Here is a 14,790-nt window from a genome sequence, read left to right as displayed (position 1 = left end):
GTATGGTAAAGTATGATTCCTATAGTCGTCGTATTGTGTTCCTATAGTGGTGGTAAACAAAGATGCCTCAAAAACAGTGTATAATATCAATGGAACTTAGTTTTGAAGCTGTTTTCGTATGAATAGCAATGATTACTGCCATAATTTCGATTTCTTACATAATTTGATCGTAAAAAATATATAAATTTGAGTGATGAAAATATTGACAAAAGTACTGTACTTGTCGTCAACCCACACCCGGAAGAAAAAGCTTGATTTAAGGTCGATTTTTCACTCAGCCAGATAAGCGAATTTTTGCTTTTGTTTGGTAAATTACTTACAGAAAACTCATTTCTGTTTCTGTGTATTTTAATGAAAATATTACAATATGTCAAAAATATCGTCGAAAAAAATCTAAAATGCCCCATTTAACTTTTAAACCCTTTGTAAAAGGCCAGAGAACATGTCACACTACATATTATAAATAACTAAACTTCTGTTAATTTGTCGTATGCGACGCATTTTAGTGCAATAATACCACCACCATTGGTACTACCACCACTATAGGTATGTTTACCCTATATAACTATGAAGGAGTTCGCAGAAACGCAATGCTAACCCTTGTAAGGTCTTATAGGTTATGTTGAACATGTTGCGGCAAACTGTACACATATTTGCACACTAAAATGTTTTAAAATTAAATTGTAATTATTTTGCATCCATTTTGGTATACTAACAATCTTTCGAAGGGAATAAATCAATTTGTTTCTCTTGCAACAATTTTTCTACCGCAACATTTTTATAAACCCTGGCCTAAAACGCAAAAGTAACCCACAAAATCGCATCTCAAAGGATGCTATCAGCTGGCACTTTATCAGCGGGGCACATCTATCTCCGGTACAAGGGTAGTGCAAGGGTAGGATAAATTGAGGCAATGCTGTTCAAACTGATAAATGAAAACGTTTATACCATTTTACTCTCAATATTATAACTAAAGCAGATCAAAGAGAAATAAATAAAGAGACATCGAGGGAGCGAGAAAGCGATAGAGAGAACGAGATAGTTTTCTTTTGCGAGATTGATAGGATAATGCGAAGAGAGATAAAGAAAGCAATAGCAAAAGCAAACAGAAGGAAAGGTGCATTTGCCATATGCTTGCCTCTAGTACGGGTAAAATCGAGTTTTCCCGGTGGGAAATTTTTGCACTCGTTGCCCATGACTTGGTTGTAAAAATGATGGTGCAGAGGGGAAAAACGAAACTTATTTTTGTTTATAAAGTAATGAGGAGTAAAAATAGATGCCACTTTTTCTCAATCAAAGTCGCGCTCCCCATTTGCGATTTTGTTGGGGGGAACGGACGGTCTTCCCGACCCTCTACTCCTCCTCGAAGATCGGTCGTGTTCTTCCCGCACCCGGTGGGGTACCGTTCAGCGGCCAAATAGCGCTGATCACGTTGCCAAGAAGCTAAACAGAACACCCATGAATTGGGTCTAAATTCGTGGGGTGGCAGCATGAGGGAGCCGGGACATCCGAAATGGTAACACACATACACACATACACACATACATATATACACACACACACACATAGCCATACTATTCGGGCATGTTTGTACGTCAACGGTTGCATCTCGTGTCGTAGGATTATTGATGTTGCCATTGAAATTTGAAATTGTCTAAATGAACTAACCGTTCCATTAGTTAGGTTGCGGTGCTTGCGGTGTATGGATAGAGTTGTAATTATAAGCATCAAGAAAATTATTTAAAAACACATGGTTCGATGGTTCCTACTCACCGTTTACTGGTTTTTAAACATTTACACTACCTCACCTGCCGCTCGAAGAGATCACCGGGGTACGATCTTAACGGGGTTTTCATCTTATCTAGGGGACCATCTGGGTGGAGCATCAAGCATCACAATAACAATTTGATTAATATGAATACAATAAATTCTTTGTTTGTAAAATGTAAATAATAGCCACTCTACAAATGCGTCCACAATCCATTCTAATCTGTTAAGACTATTAATGCCATGCAAAAGCGTTTTTTTCTTCAATATAATAACTTTTAATTGAAAAATTACAACTACAAGGTGGTTCGTTGAACGTACATAACAATAAATTAATGCATTTGGATTTTTTTAATCAAATTTGAATGAACGAGCCTTGAAGAGAAAATTTAGAACAACAAAGCTGTCTAGTTTTCATGAAATGTTGTACATCGAATTTGAGCATTGCTTTAAGTTACTAGTCTTCTGCATGTGTCAGTTCAAATTGGCTATAGATTATGTACAATTTCAATGACAAGTGCAAATCAGTATTATTTAATAATATAATATAATCGTGCCCATGCTACGTACGGCCTCGTGATTCAAATACGCCCCACGAGAACTTGGCAAACTGTTAATAGAAAGGGTAGGTTGTAGGAAAAAGTAATATCGAGAGGTAATTAAATACTTTCCATTGTAACCAGTCGGATTAAGATGGAAAATATTGGGTTTATGTAACAAATAAGTCATTTAAAAATCGAAGCAAAACTCTTAGCTATGTTCTATAATTTATAATTCTTGTTTGGCGCAACAACAGTTGTTGGTCTTGCCTTGTTTGTATCACTAATGGACTTGGCTATTGATGATTTATTGATTAACTTTAGCATCATAATCCGTCTTACGTATAGTGGACACGGGGTTTTGACTCATCACGGTTATGCTGTAAAGTCATGTGAGTTGACGATTTTACTATGCGTCCGTCCAGCCCTTTATATGATGTATTTGGTAAGAATTTCATTATATGCATTTATCCTTGTGCGTATTTTATTTTTTTTAATTCATTTAATTAATTCTTTATTTAAATATTTAAATCACATATCAATGTTAGACAGCCATTTCTTTTATATATTTTTTTCTTTTTTTTTTACAATTTTCATGCATTGGCTTCGCTGTTCGTGCATGTTTGTTGTTCTTCTTATAACATTCTTCATGTAATGCACCAATAACCACCATATGTACATGTCCGTAAGTCGTACAACCTAACAACACTTCCGCCATGGGCTCAAATCTACAATGGACCCAACTTGTGACTCTTTAACATACTGGGCACACAAACCAATCACTGATAGTAAAACTCAGGAAGTAGCTTGGACAAACCCACTACAAACTCAACTTCGAAAAAAGTCCTGCAATCCTGTTGAGTGTGCAATATGGGATCTTGAGGCAGTATGGACATGCTATACATGTTAAAATATCGTGTATTCAAAAGTTGCTGAACGATTTTTTTCTAAATCGTACAATAAGTGGATTAACACTGTGAAGATGCCCCTATTGAAGCGCTCTTGCGTGTGCGAGTGTTATTGATTTCCTCTGTAACCATAACCATATTGTCCCCTGTTTCCCATAGGCCCATTTTGTTCATATGAAAAATGTACGCTTAAGCATTGGACCATTCTAGCAAATACCTTTGCGAATTGTGTTTCAATAATGTAATTAACATAACTTTTACCAGAATCAGAAAGCAACGAATCATGAATGAATGTTCCTGTCCCTGAATAAACCAGTTATCAAGAAGCACAAGTGGGCGAGAAGGTAAGCTCGAGAAGGTGTTGCTTGTGCTCCACAAGCATTTGTGTGGCCATCTGCTTACGTTTGCTAATCTTGATTCTCGTACGAGTCAATTGTACGCTACAGATAAGAAACAGAAGTTGTGTAGACAAGACTTAATTAAAAGGCTGCATTTCCTTTCCAGCAAACGACCGCTACAACCGATTTCCGGCCAGCAACCCCACTGATACTGGTGTGCGACCGCGCTCGCATACCTGCCCGTTCCTTATCGTGTTATTATCATAGCCGATGATGAAGTTGACACAAAGGCCCATGCAGCTGTGTGGCACCGTGACACCGGGCACGCGTAGGAGGGTAGTGGGTTCGTTTCGTTGTTGCTATTGTTGTTGTTGGTGGTGGTGCTGTTGGTGCTGCTGATGTTGTTATAGTTGTTTCTTCAAGTACACCTTCACTCTTGGATTCATTTATACCGCGAGCAATCCACTTTTGTGATAAACGAAAAGTGTCACAGCAGCAAGTAGGTGTAACTGGCCGTTGTTGTAGGTGCCAGTTGATACCTCTAAATGTCTCAAATGAACAAATCATCGGATCGGAGCATCGGACACTGTGCAGCATATCGAAAGTGGTGTGTACACCTCACACAATGGTACTGTTTGTGTTTGAAGTAAAATTTTGCTACGATTTACAAAATAAAGGCAATACAAAGAGCATACACCTATCGGAACGGACCTGCAAAAGCGTCACACAGCAGCAAAGCGGTGCATATTTGTGCGATTATAACGACAGTTAGAACCGAAACCGAATCCTCTAGCCCATACGCCGCGTAAACGAAGTACATCCTCATTATGCTTCGTTGTGACAATGACGTGATGACGTCCTCGTTTCTTCACATTGCGCCCGTGCGCGGTCGCTCCACGCTGAATGCTGAAGCAGCCCGGTGTATGATTGAACGTCCACCGGTTCTGCACGAGCTCGAGAACGGGCCTGTACACACACAACACACACATTTGCATGCCGACTGTCGATCGAGAGCATCCTGTGTGTGTGTGTGTGTGTGAGTTGAAACAATTTTGGTAACGGTCGTCATATGCCAATTTTTATGCGATCGTACACCACATTACAAGCATTTTCCATTAAGCCATGTTTCACTAATAAAATAATTAATTTTATAAACTACAGCCGTGACCGTGTTGGCGTCATTAGCACAATGGCAAGTATTGTTTCTCCCCGTTTGCTCTCACATTCCCTCGGAGCGGATGTGCGTTACAGTTGTATCGTTTCGCCGCAGTATGGTTTGCAGTACGTGAAAGAATCTGCATTGTTTGACGCACAGGCACAACCACATGGGCGGTGCAGTTTACGCACGTTCAGAAAATCGATCGCCAAAATTTCGACGATTTGAATTTGTAGGTCAATGTAGGTACGTGCCGGTTGTTGCAAAAAATAATAAATCATAAAAAAGCCTCCGTTATGAAAGTGATATGTAATTTAGAGTACCATTACAGGGTTTCTCAATCCAGCTCAACATCCTAAAGAAACATTTCCAGCTCATACAAAGTGTCTCACCGATATCAATGGTAACTCGATTGATTTGCCATTGGTTGTTTGGCTTGGACGTTCGATGCACATTTGACAAGTGTTGTTTGGCATGATGATATATAAAAAGTCATTCATATGCATATTTAGCAACAAATGATTTAAATTTTGAATCCAATTTTTAAGGATCCAGGAATCTTTAATGGTTTATGTTTCTTTATCTATTTTTTTTTTTCTTTTTTCCGTTTTTGGTTGTAGTGAGGTGGTCATCGATAACTAGAGATTCAGATTCAAAGATTCATCAGTTATTAACATAGGAACCAATAGAAATCATACTTTTCCTACGTATCTGGCCCAATTTAGTCACCATTGTCTTAAACCGACTGTATTGTTACCCGAAACTTACTGTACAACTGTACAAACGAGGCGACCCGAATGGGCTTACAATACTATTTACAGCTATGGAAATCGATATGAATAAAAACAAACCCAATGCAGTTCCTCTTTTGTCTGATGCATTTCCCTGCCGATCAAATTAACTGCAGTCGTCACTGCAGCGAAGAATCTCATTTATGCCTGTCTCAAACCGGCGTACTTCCTTCCTTCCTTCCTTACAGACGCAGGGTCTTAAGTGTTCGAATGGCCAAAACGACACATTTTTGTTTGGCTTTTCATCCTTTCTCACTTTGTGCCATTTCGGGTGTGTGTGTGTGTGTTTTACTCGTTTGAAGGACTTTAAATTTGACATGCCACAGCACGGCACGGCGCATGCATCGTGTGATTCCTAGAGTCTGTCCGGGATGGCCGCCTCTGCCGCCTTGAGTTTATTTTAGCGAGTTTTCGGTCGCTTTTCTTTTGCTTCTCCAGATCCGGATGCCCAAATGGGATGTGCTGGTGTATGCGCGCGCTCGTGTGTGTGTGTGTGTGTGTATGTGGGAATGTGGCCGTTTGCCGCTTCCGCTTCTCCCGCTTCCCGTATTGTGCCCTGCTGACAAAACGACTAAATCAACTCCGACTTTCAAGTCAAGCTGAGAGACGACGACACTGTGGAATTCTAACGGCCCTGCGCAAACTGATGATCCGCCATTTCCCCTACAGGAAACCCGGGACCTCGGGACGCTGCCACCTCGGCTCCTGGAAACGAAGAGAAGCAAAAAAAAAAAATACCGGGCAACATCTGGAGCGCACATGCCGCACAGGCTCGCCGCACTGCTGCTGCTGCTGCTCTGTTGCTCCGGCAGTGATCCGGGATTTTGAATCAGCGGTCCGTGACGGACGTGGCAAGCAAGATGTGTGCCTTAAGACAACCCGTAGACAAGCGGCGACAATGCGACAACGCGGCAACGGCAGTCACTGTACGGTCGTCGTTTGCCGTTCCTTCCGACATGCCAGCCAGCCAGTTCCTTTCGGGGCGCTTCAACAAACGCCGCGCGCACCATGCACACACCCTTGCCAAGCGCAGAACGGCTTCATCGTCATTCTAAACTGTACGCTGCGTGCCCCTCATCCCCACCTCTCTCCACACCCCTTTTTGGTCTAATCTTTGTGATGGAAATCCTGGATGGAGGAGAAATAAATGGCGTATGCTTGTGATCTGTTGTAATTCTTCTAAACTGTTTCGGCTTCTGCGTCTGTCCCACAAATGTTGCTCTACGCACGAACGTTAACATGTTCTGGAAATGTGTTTTGGCAAGGAAACAAGCGAAAACAAAAACAAAAACAACACACCCAAAAGACCTTGAATGTAGATGCTTTTGGAGCGTTCTAATATTTTTCCGCTCAAAAAAAAAACTGAATGTGTGTTGTTTGTTTGTGTGCGATGAAAATGAGACAAACGCCAAATAAATGACGTCGCAGAACTTTTAATTACTAGCCTTCTTCTTCTTATTACTAGCCTTACTTCAATTTACTTTTGACGATTTGACAGAAAGAGTACACCTTTTGACAGTTGATCGTTGTGTAATCAAAGGAGGCGATGATTTTTTTCTTCTTCAATTTGCACATTTAACTCTGCTAACGATACGTTTGGTACATAAAAGAGAACATTTAAAACCCATAAAACATAAAACCATAACCATAAAATCAGTGAAAAAATATTCCAGCTAGGGTAAGTTGCCAATTGTTGCACACTTAAGGGAACGCCCAGAGTGTTTCGTATGGTGTATAAAAGCACAATATTCATGTGATGTATATCTAGTATAGCAATATTCATGTGTATTTAGTATACATGATTATTGTTTAAAAAATAGTTAATTATGAATGTTGTTAAGAAACACTGATTTTTGAACGTATTCAAAAATGCAAGTGTTGCACACTTACCAAAACACAAAATATTATTGTATGCTTTATTTCCAATTATTGCACACTTTCCAACGCACTGATACACGAGAAAAAGAGCCATAACAAACTGGATGTTTTTCTATGGAACAGTGTTTAGGGCGATACGAAGCGCTGTTACATTACAAGTTTGTCCTGGGCGGAATTCCGCAAAATTAAAATATAAAAATGGCATAGTTTACACCCTAACGAGCAAGTAAGTGTATTTTGTTTACAAAAATTCAAACATTTTACTACCTAATCGTGCGAATTACCTATATATATTTGTTTGATTTCAATGAAAATATATAGTTTAAGTGGTTTACAGGACGAATTAAGGTTTAACCTTATTTTGTGTTGCACAATTCTTAGCGGTTTAGGTTAAAAATCCATTCGTTTTGATCAAAATCAGCCGAAATATTTTCATTTGTGTTTCATTTGTGGAATAAAGTATTCGGTAAAAAATAAAACAGTAGAATATGCGGCAGAAATGCTAAAGTTTATAGTAAAAATATTAGCTTATGTTTTAAACATATTTTAAGAAAAAAATCAAAAATTTATACGCAATTTGCACTAATTGGGTGGTGTGCAAAAATTAGCAAATTACCCTACTCGCTTTTCTAAGACTAAATATCTAAATAAATTAACAACATTTTTATTTCATTTGTCACTTATTTAAGAATATTGTTTATACGCCTCTTGGAGCCTTGTTGGCGAATAAATTAAAAAAAAAAAACATAAAAAACTTTAACCTGTAGCTGGAAAGATTTTTTCATTGTTTAATTTATATTTAATTTGCTAAAACTTTCTTACTAAGAAATACTGTCTTCAGAAAAAATAATAAAGATAACATTTTTTTTTTTTGAAAAAAGTAAAATAATTCTCTCAACAAAAAGGGTTCAAATATTTATTAATTTAGAAAATTAAGCTTATATGGCAAAACATTGCTAAACAAACAAATAAAAACAGATGAAAAAGTAGCAAAAGGAAATTTATTCTTTATTTAAAATTATCTGCACACTTTTACCCATACATCTGATGGATACAGCGAATTCTGGACTAAAGAGAACAAAAAACTTTTAATACAGTTTCTCCCTTATGTAGTTTTGATTATTTTATTTTTTTAATCGTACAATATTCGCTTTTTTGAATTTGTTATAGTTGTCCATTAAACTTAAAGTAGATTGTAATAAGTACGTTTCATTACAAACAAGCACACACTGTTAAACAACAATGTATCTTAAATTGCTATGGAACCCATTCGCTATCCAAAAGCCTTGAATGGTTAACAGTAAGTAGGCATTAGTTTTCCGTTCTGTCCCTCGGGCCGGTAGTGCAGTCACCGGCTAAGGTAGCAGAACATCGCTGCATCGTTTATGAATGAGACCACTTGATTAGACTTTCCCTTCTAGGGGCAAAACGTGTTCTGGACGGAGAGGATGCACCGCGTTACGCTGTCTTCAACCTACCGGCTCCCCCCCCCCCCCCCCTCCGTTGCCTTTCTGCCGCTGTCCCATGACCTCACCCTCACTGCCGCATCCTGTCGCTGTCCCCTGCACCCCTTTCTCAACCGCATCAGATCAGATCATCGATCGATGCAAAGAGCAAACTGGTTTGATGTCGAGCGGAAATGCAACACGCACGCATCTTCTGGCCCCATTTTCTCCTTCCTTCGCCAGCGGCAATAAAGCTGACATCAGAGGGAGGGACTGGTGGTGGCTGCATCTGCTGCTTCGATTCGAACGCGCCGCGTTGATCGGCGATGCGTTTGCATTACGTTCATTCAAAGTGCACACGGAAGGTGAGAGGGAGAGCGCACGAGAGAGATGATGTATGTGAGAAAGAGTGAGAGAGGAAATAGAGGGGTGTGTGGTAAGGGAAACGAGGGCAATCCGTGCAAACTAAAGACGAATAGCAGAGTGAAACGGAAAACAAGCGGAGCCGAGAGCGAGAGGGGAAGGATGAAGCAAAAGCAGGATTAATGTCCAGATTCATCTCTTCTTGGTCAAGCGTCCGGTGCAGCTCGAGCCAAAATGGCAACAGCATAGAAATACAACAGCAGCAACAGCACCAGCAACAACAGCAACAACAACAAAACCGGAGTATCAACTCACTTGCTGCATCCGGTGCACGATCTTTAACCATGGTTGATACCGTGCCCTGACGCACCCAAAGAGGTACAGGACAGGGGGGGTCATGCGGGATGTCTATCCTCGAAATGACAGGTAGCAATTCTGGGCATCCTTCTTATTCTCGGAGCTCGCCGGTTTCGCCCTCCGAATGTCCAATCGAGTGACCAAACTAGAGACAGAGAGAGACAGAGAGGAAGGGAGAGGGACAGGCTCGAGAGGTGTTAGTTTGTGTTGCGTACATAAATCATTCCTGCGAGCAATTTTCCTTTCCTGTCTTGTGTAGTTTTTTCAGATCATTCATTCTAGCCTGATGATGACTGGGGATGGCTAGGTACTCTATACACCGTGATGCTGATCGCAAGAGGTGATCGCAAGAGGATGGCAAAGATAGGATGAGAGATAAGAGAGAGAGAGAGCGGAGCCACGATACGCCGGAAACGAACCTTTTGAAGCTCATTTCGTGAAGATTATGATTTAGACTTAAGTCGATTCCTTACGTTTTTCTACATTCACTTCGATAACGCTAACACGATGTTTTGTAGAACTAGTTATAATGTTTAAGCATCGGTAGCGAGGATCTACCAAACAACCAGAAACGCTCCCAGATTCATGCAACCATCCTAAGGTCCTACTTAGCTGAAAACTTCCTGTATCGGTCATAACAGTGTTCAGTGTTCAGCAACTATACCGGAGCACGGATACACGGTTGGCATATGGAGAGGGTATTTGTGAACAGAAGCAGTGCAACAATTTTCCAATTTAAAATCATCATTCCCTTTGGCAGCTACGGTAGAGCTACGAACCCCGGATTTACCAGTCTGAGCTGGTGGAGCCCTACATTTCTCGTCACTTTTGGACGAATGGTGGTTTTGGTGATTTTAGAAAAAAACGTCAAGGGATAAACGGATCGGTTTAACTAAATTAAAATCTATACGAAAATGTCATCAAATTGGTAATGGATATCGAGTTAAAAAAATTACCTCAAAAAGGTGATAAACGTGTGACTCATAACAGTTTGGCTTCTGAAAGTAGAAAATAAACAAACTTGCCGAGCTTTATGAATAAAAAAAAGCAAACAAATATATTTTTTAATTGTAAAAACTTTAACTACAAAATAGTTTTGATAATGTTAATGATTTCGTTATTTTTATAAAGTTTGTATTGAATTTAAATTAAAAAAAAAACATTTTCATCTCCGGTTTTTTCTCTATTCGCTTCCAATGTGCAATGGCGGCATTTGTCGATCGCCGTTTCCGCTCTGAACATTTATCTCGCCCATACCCATTCTCTCTCTCTATCTCTCTCTCTTTCTCTCTCACTCTTTCTCTCTCTCTCTTTCTTTAGTAAAATCTAACATAAAATTCTCCACGTCGAGCGCTCTCGCTCACACTTGCATACACGTGCTCTCTCACGTTATGCGTATATTAGTTTGTTTCGATAGTTTCATTCCCTTCCATCATCCTGTTTGAGAGCCAGCAGCTGCTGCACAGTGAGATAATGCTCCAGAGGCTGATGGTCATAAATAAATGTGAGATGCAGCGTCCACTGGCTTTGTAAAATATAAAAAACTATTTAGTACAACCGCTTTGCATGCACATTACGGAAAGTCGTTTACTAAAAGAAATAAGCATTTTTGTAATCACACCATTCAATGCTCCATATTGTTTATTGCCAATTATGTTACAAAATCGTACAGCCAGATGGCAGATTACTGGGTATCATTACTAAATGCGACTTTTCAGCACCGGGTTGCTTGTTAACGATTCTATTTCATAACGCCTTTAGCCAATGTCACAAAGTAAGGTAAGTCAAAAGATTGGACTTTTCTACACGATCGCCCGTATGTGCTGCTGCCCACACTGCTGTACAACGTACAAAATGTGGGAGGGGTGGTGGTGGAGGTGGTGGAAGGGAGACGGAGGGAGGAAATTGTGTGGACGATTCCAGTCACGTTGCTCCGCGCCTACTTCGACCCTTTTCCGTTACGACCGCTGCTACACAACAGCCGCTACGGCTCAACCCCCACCACCAACCCCCACACCCCACACCCCAACCCATCCGGTACGACACTGCTGCTTTCAATTGAATCGAAGAGCCCTGGTTTGAGGCGTTTTGATCGAGAAAAAGATTATACTCGCTCACGCTGGAAATGCATACGACGACGACGACGTCGACTACGTCGTAGGCACACGACGACGCGATCCCAAAACGGGAAACGAACCGTCGAGCAAGCCAAGCAACCGACGGCCGTCCAAGCAACCCAAGCAAGGTTTTCTGTTTTCTTTTGGTATGTGTGTTTTCTTTGCCGTGTTCTCCGTTTTCTTCATTTTATTTTAAGCTCAACAACGAGGGTGACTACAACAGCGTGTGGGATAGACGCGGAGTCGGTGCGAAACACCGAGAGAGGGTAGGAGAGCGAGTAGGGAGGAGCGAACGAGGAGTGCACAGGGGGAGAGGCGGAAGATGCGGAGAAACGGGCGCAGGGTAGGACCGGAGAGGGCCGTACGGCAAGACAGGTAGAAGGGATGAAGGTTAGCCTCTCTCGTGTGCTTCGCGGACAGTTTTTGTTTCGTTTCCATTCATCCGACGTAAAGCAAACGGCAGTTTCATTCATAAAAACGTCCCCTCGCGCTATCCCGCTCTGCGCGGTGGCGATCATTCTGCGGTCTCGTTTTGTGACCGTTTGCACGAGGGAAAGAAAACGATACGTTCCGTCCTTCCCTGTGTCGTTTCTCCTGCTCCTCGCTCTGTTGGGCTGCTCATGAACGCACACTACCTTGGGCTTGCAAAGAGGCAGGCGATCGGTTTCAAACGTCGAGCTCTCGAACATCATCCACCAAACACACAGGAGGAACGACACGTTTAGAGGAGGGCGCGATGGTGGGTAGAATGAATGGTGTGGTGCCCCGTGCAAGTACGATTTTCAATTGCAAAAGCAACACGCATCCCACGTCGTTCGATGGATATTTGAATTTCAGAAAGATTCAGCAACACACCCAAAGGGTGTATTATATCGAGCCAAAACGGGTTAGTGTGGGTTAGTGCACACGAAAACGGGCGAGCGAGTGTAGGAGCAAGCGAGATAGAACGGACAGCTTCCGAATTACGCGCTGCGATGGTGTGAGTGTTGCGCGTCTCAGATCGCGACTAGAGCGGGACGGATCGTTGCCACACGGTGCTTGCCATCCTCTTTCCGCTGCCTTGGCAGCGCTTCACCACTACACGCGTCCGCCTCGGTTGAAGCGTTTCGTTCACGCACACTACCATCGTTGCTCCAGCTTTGAAGCGTTTTCTCACACACACAACCCACACGGGCTCGTGCGCTGTGTGGTGCGGCTTTTGTGAATGAGCGCAAACGGCATAGCAGCATACCTTGCGCCTCTCCATTCATATACGGATTTGAGGCGCTGTCGGTCGTGCTGTGCGTGCGGTCCGTGAGGTTTGTTGCGCTACCCAGCAGAAATCGTGCTATCCGAGAGTGTGCTGCTACTGTGCTGTGCAGCAGCGCTCATCCAAGCGCACACCAGTTGTTTTGTGTGTGCAAAATACAAACCTGTGCCAGTGATTGCCGTTGGTGGTGCCACGCGCGACGGCGAAACACAGTGTGTCTACAGTGTTGTGTGTTTTATATACTACAGTTTGTCGAATTGCAAAAACGCAAAGCCGCCCGTGTAACGGAATTTAATCGTCCCCGTCCCGAACTGGAGCGGCGAACCACACACCACCTCCGCAGCAATTCAGTTGTATATTTTTAACATACACACACTCTCTCCCTCTCTCCGTCTGTCCCTGTCTCTCTCTTTCTGTGTGCTCTGTGTGCCACTGTCAGTTCACCGCCCCATAGGTGTGTGTGCGTTGGCGCGGTCGCGTTCTGCCAAAGAAGCAAAGCAAGCAACAACATCGTGGCTCGCATATCGGCTAAGCTGTGTACGCGGCAAGAGTGGCAACGGCACAGCACTGCGAGGAAAAAAGAATATGAAGCTCAGCAGCAGCTTACAAGTGTGCGTCACGGGGGCAGTGAAAAGAAGGTTTGCTTAACCGTTAAGTAAAGTACCTTTAGTGAGATAGTGAAGCAAAGAAGAAGAAGAAGAAGAAGAAAATCCATCGCCATTATAAAACAAAATAGTGCTGTGTACCGTGCACATATCCGCGCCGAACGAGAAGCAATAATCGATTGAGAAAAAATAAGGCGCCGCCCCAATCATCGTCACCAGCACCAGCGCCAGCAGCAGGCTGTGTGCAGCAGTCAGTCAGTCAGTCAGTCAGTGTGTGTAGCGAAGGTTGGCAAACCCCTGAGCCAGGCCGTGATTTTCCTGGTGGGCAGATCAACGCACATCCACACAAACACGCACACATACATACATGCACACATACACACGGCAGTAGTGCGCGCATACTCTCGAACGTCGAGTGAGTTCAGAGTGATTCGTTTGTTTGTTTGCTGCTGCAGTCCTCTGTGCCATTGTGGGGCGGCGGTGCGGTGCAGCAGCAGCCGTGATGCAATGCAGTGAGGTGCGAATGCAAGCGTGGAACGTGTTTTACTGCCGTTCAGCCCACACGGCACGTACCTTGAGCAACGACTGTTGAGGTTACCACGATAGGGAAGGTGCACAGGATTCCCTCGCTCATCTCTCTCTGTCTATCTCTCCCCGTTGCTGTTTAACTCGATCGTGGCGGAAACGGTCCAACTATTGTTACAGCCGGAAGTGGCCTAGCCATCTTGCACCGGAAATAGTCCCTGGGACGGCAACAGTGGACTCCTCCTTGGCACGCCAAGCGACTGCTGAGAGTTATATTCGCCTATACGCCCCTCAACTCTGCTGGGGTGTTTCGTTGCGTATCGCGAGTGCGTATTTAGGTGTGTTTGTGCATGGGTGTGGGCGCGTGCATTGCAACAGTGCGTACTGGCTAGTGTGTGCCCTTTTCTCATCCAAAATCGTCCAATCGGGTGGAATGTAAAATTGAGTGAAACACAGCATAACCGTTTCCCAACTGCGATTGTTGTATGAATATAGAGTCCTTGCTTGAGCGACAAGAATGTGCGAATGTGCTTTTCCAACGCGGAGTGCGTGTGTGACCAAAAGCGTATGGCAATATTGAGGAGGGTGGCCGCAAAATAAAGCTCATCATCGTTGCAAAAAAGAGCATGTGGGTTGGTGACATCAACAACACATGATCCCCCACCTTCAGCAGTAACCGATCTGTTGAGGCAGTTCAGTTAAAATCAAGGCAAGCGTCGTCCACGGTGTGCGCCTAGTAACGGGGGCAACCG

At 42.8% G+C, this 14,790-nt stretch overlaps 1 long non-coding RNA gene across 1 annotated transcript; it reads left to right on the top strand.

Moving 5' to 3' along the window:
• The first annotated feature begins 4,073 nt into the window (after positions 1-4,073).
• LOC133391856 (uncharacterized) lies at positions 4,074-4,712 on the top strand. The gene is made up of 2 exons (XR_009765308.1): positions 4,074-4,159; positions 4,230-4,712. It is a non-coding gene; the product is annotated as an uncharacterized LOC133391856 (long non-coding RNA).
• Positions 4,713-14,790: the final 10,078 nt, after the last annotated feature.

This window comes from Anopheles gambiae, chromosome 2 (assembly GCF_943734735.2).
Source record: "Anopheles gambiae chromosome 2, idAnoGambNW_F1_1, whole genome shotgun sequence".
NCBI lineage: Eukaryota > Metazoa > Arthropoda > Insecta > Diptera > Culicidae > Anopheles > Anopheles gambiae.
Note: the sequence above shows the minus strand (reverse complement) of the source record. Positions and strands in the feature narration are given on the sequence as shown.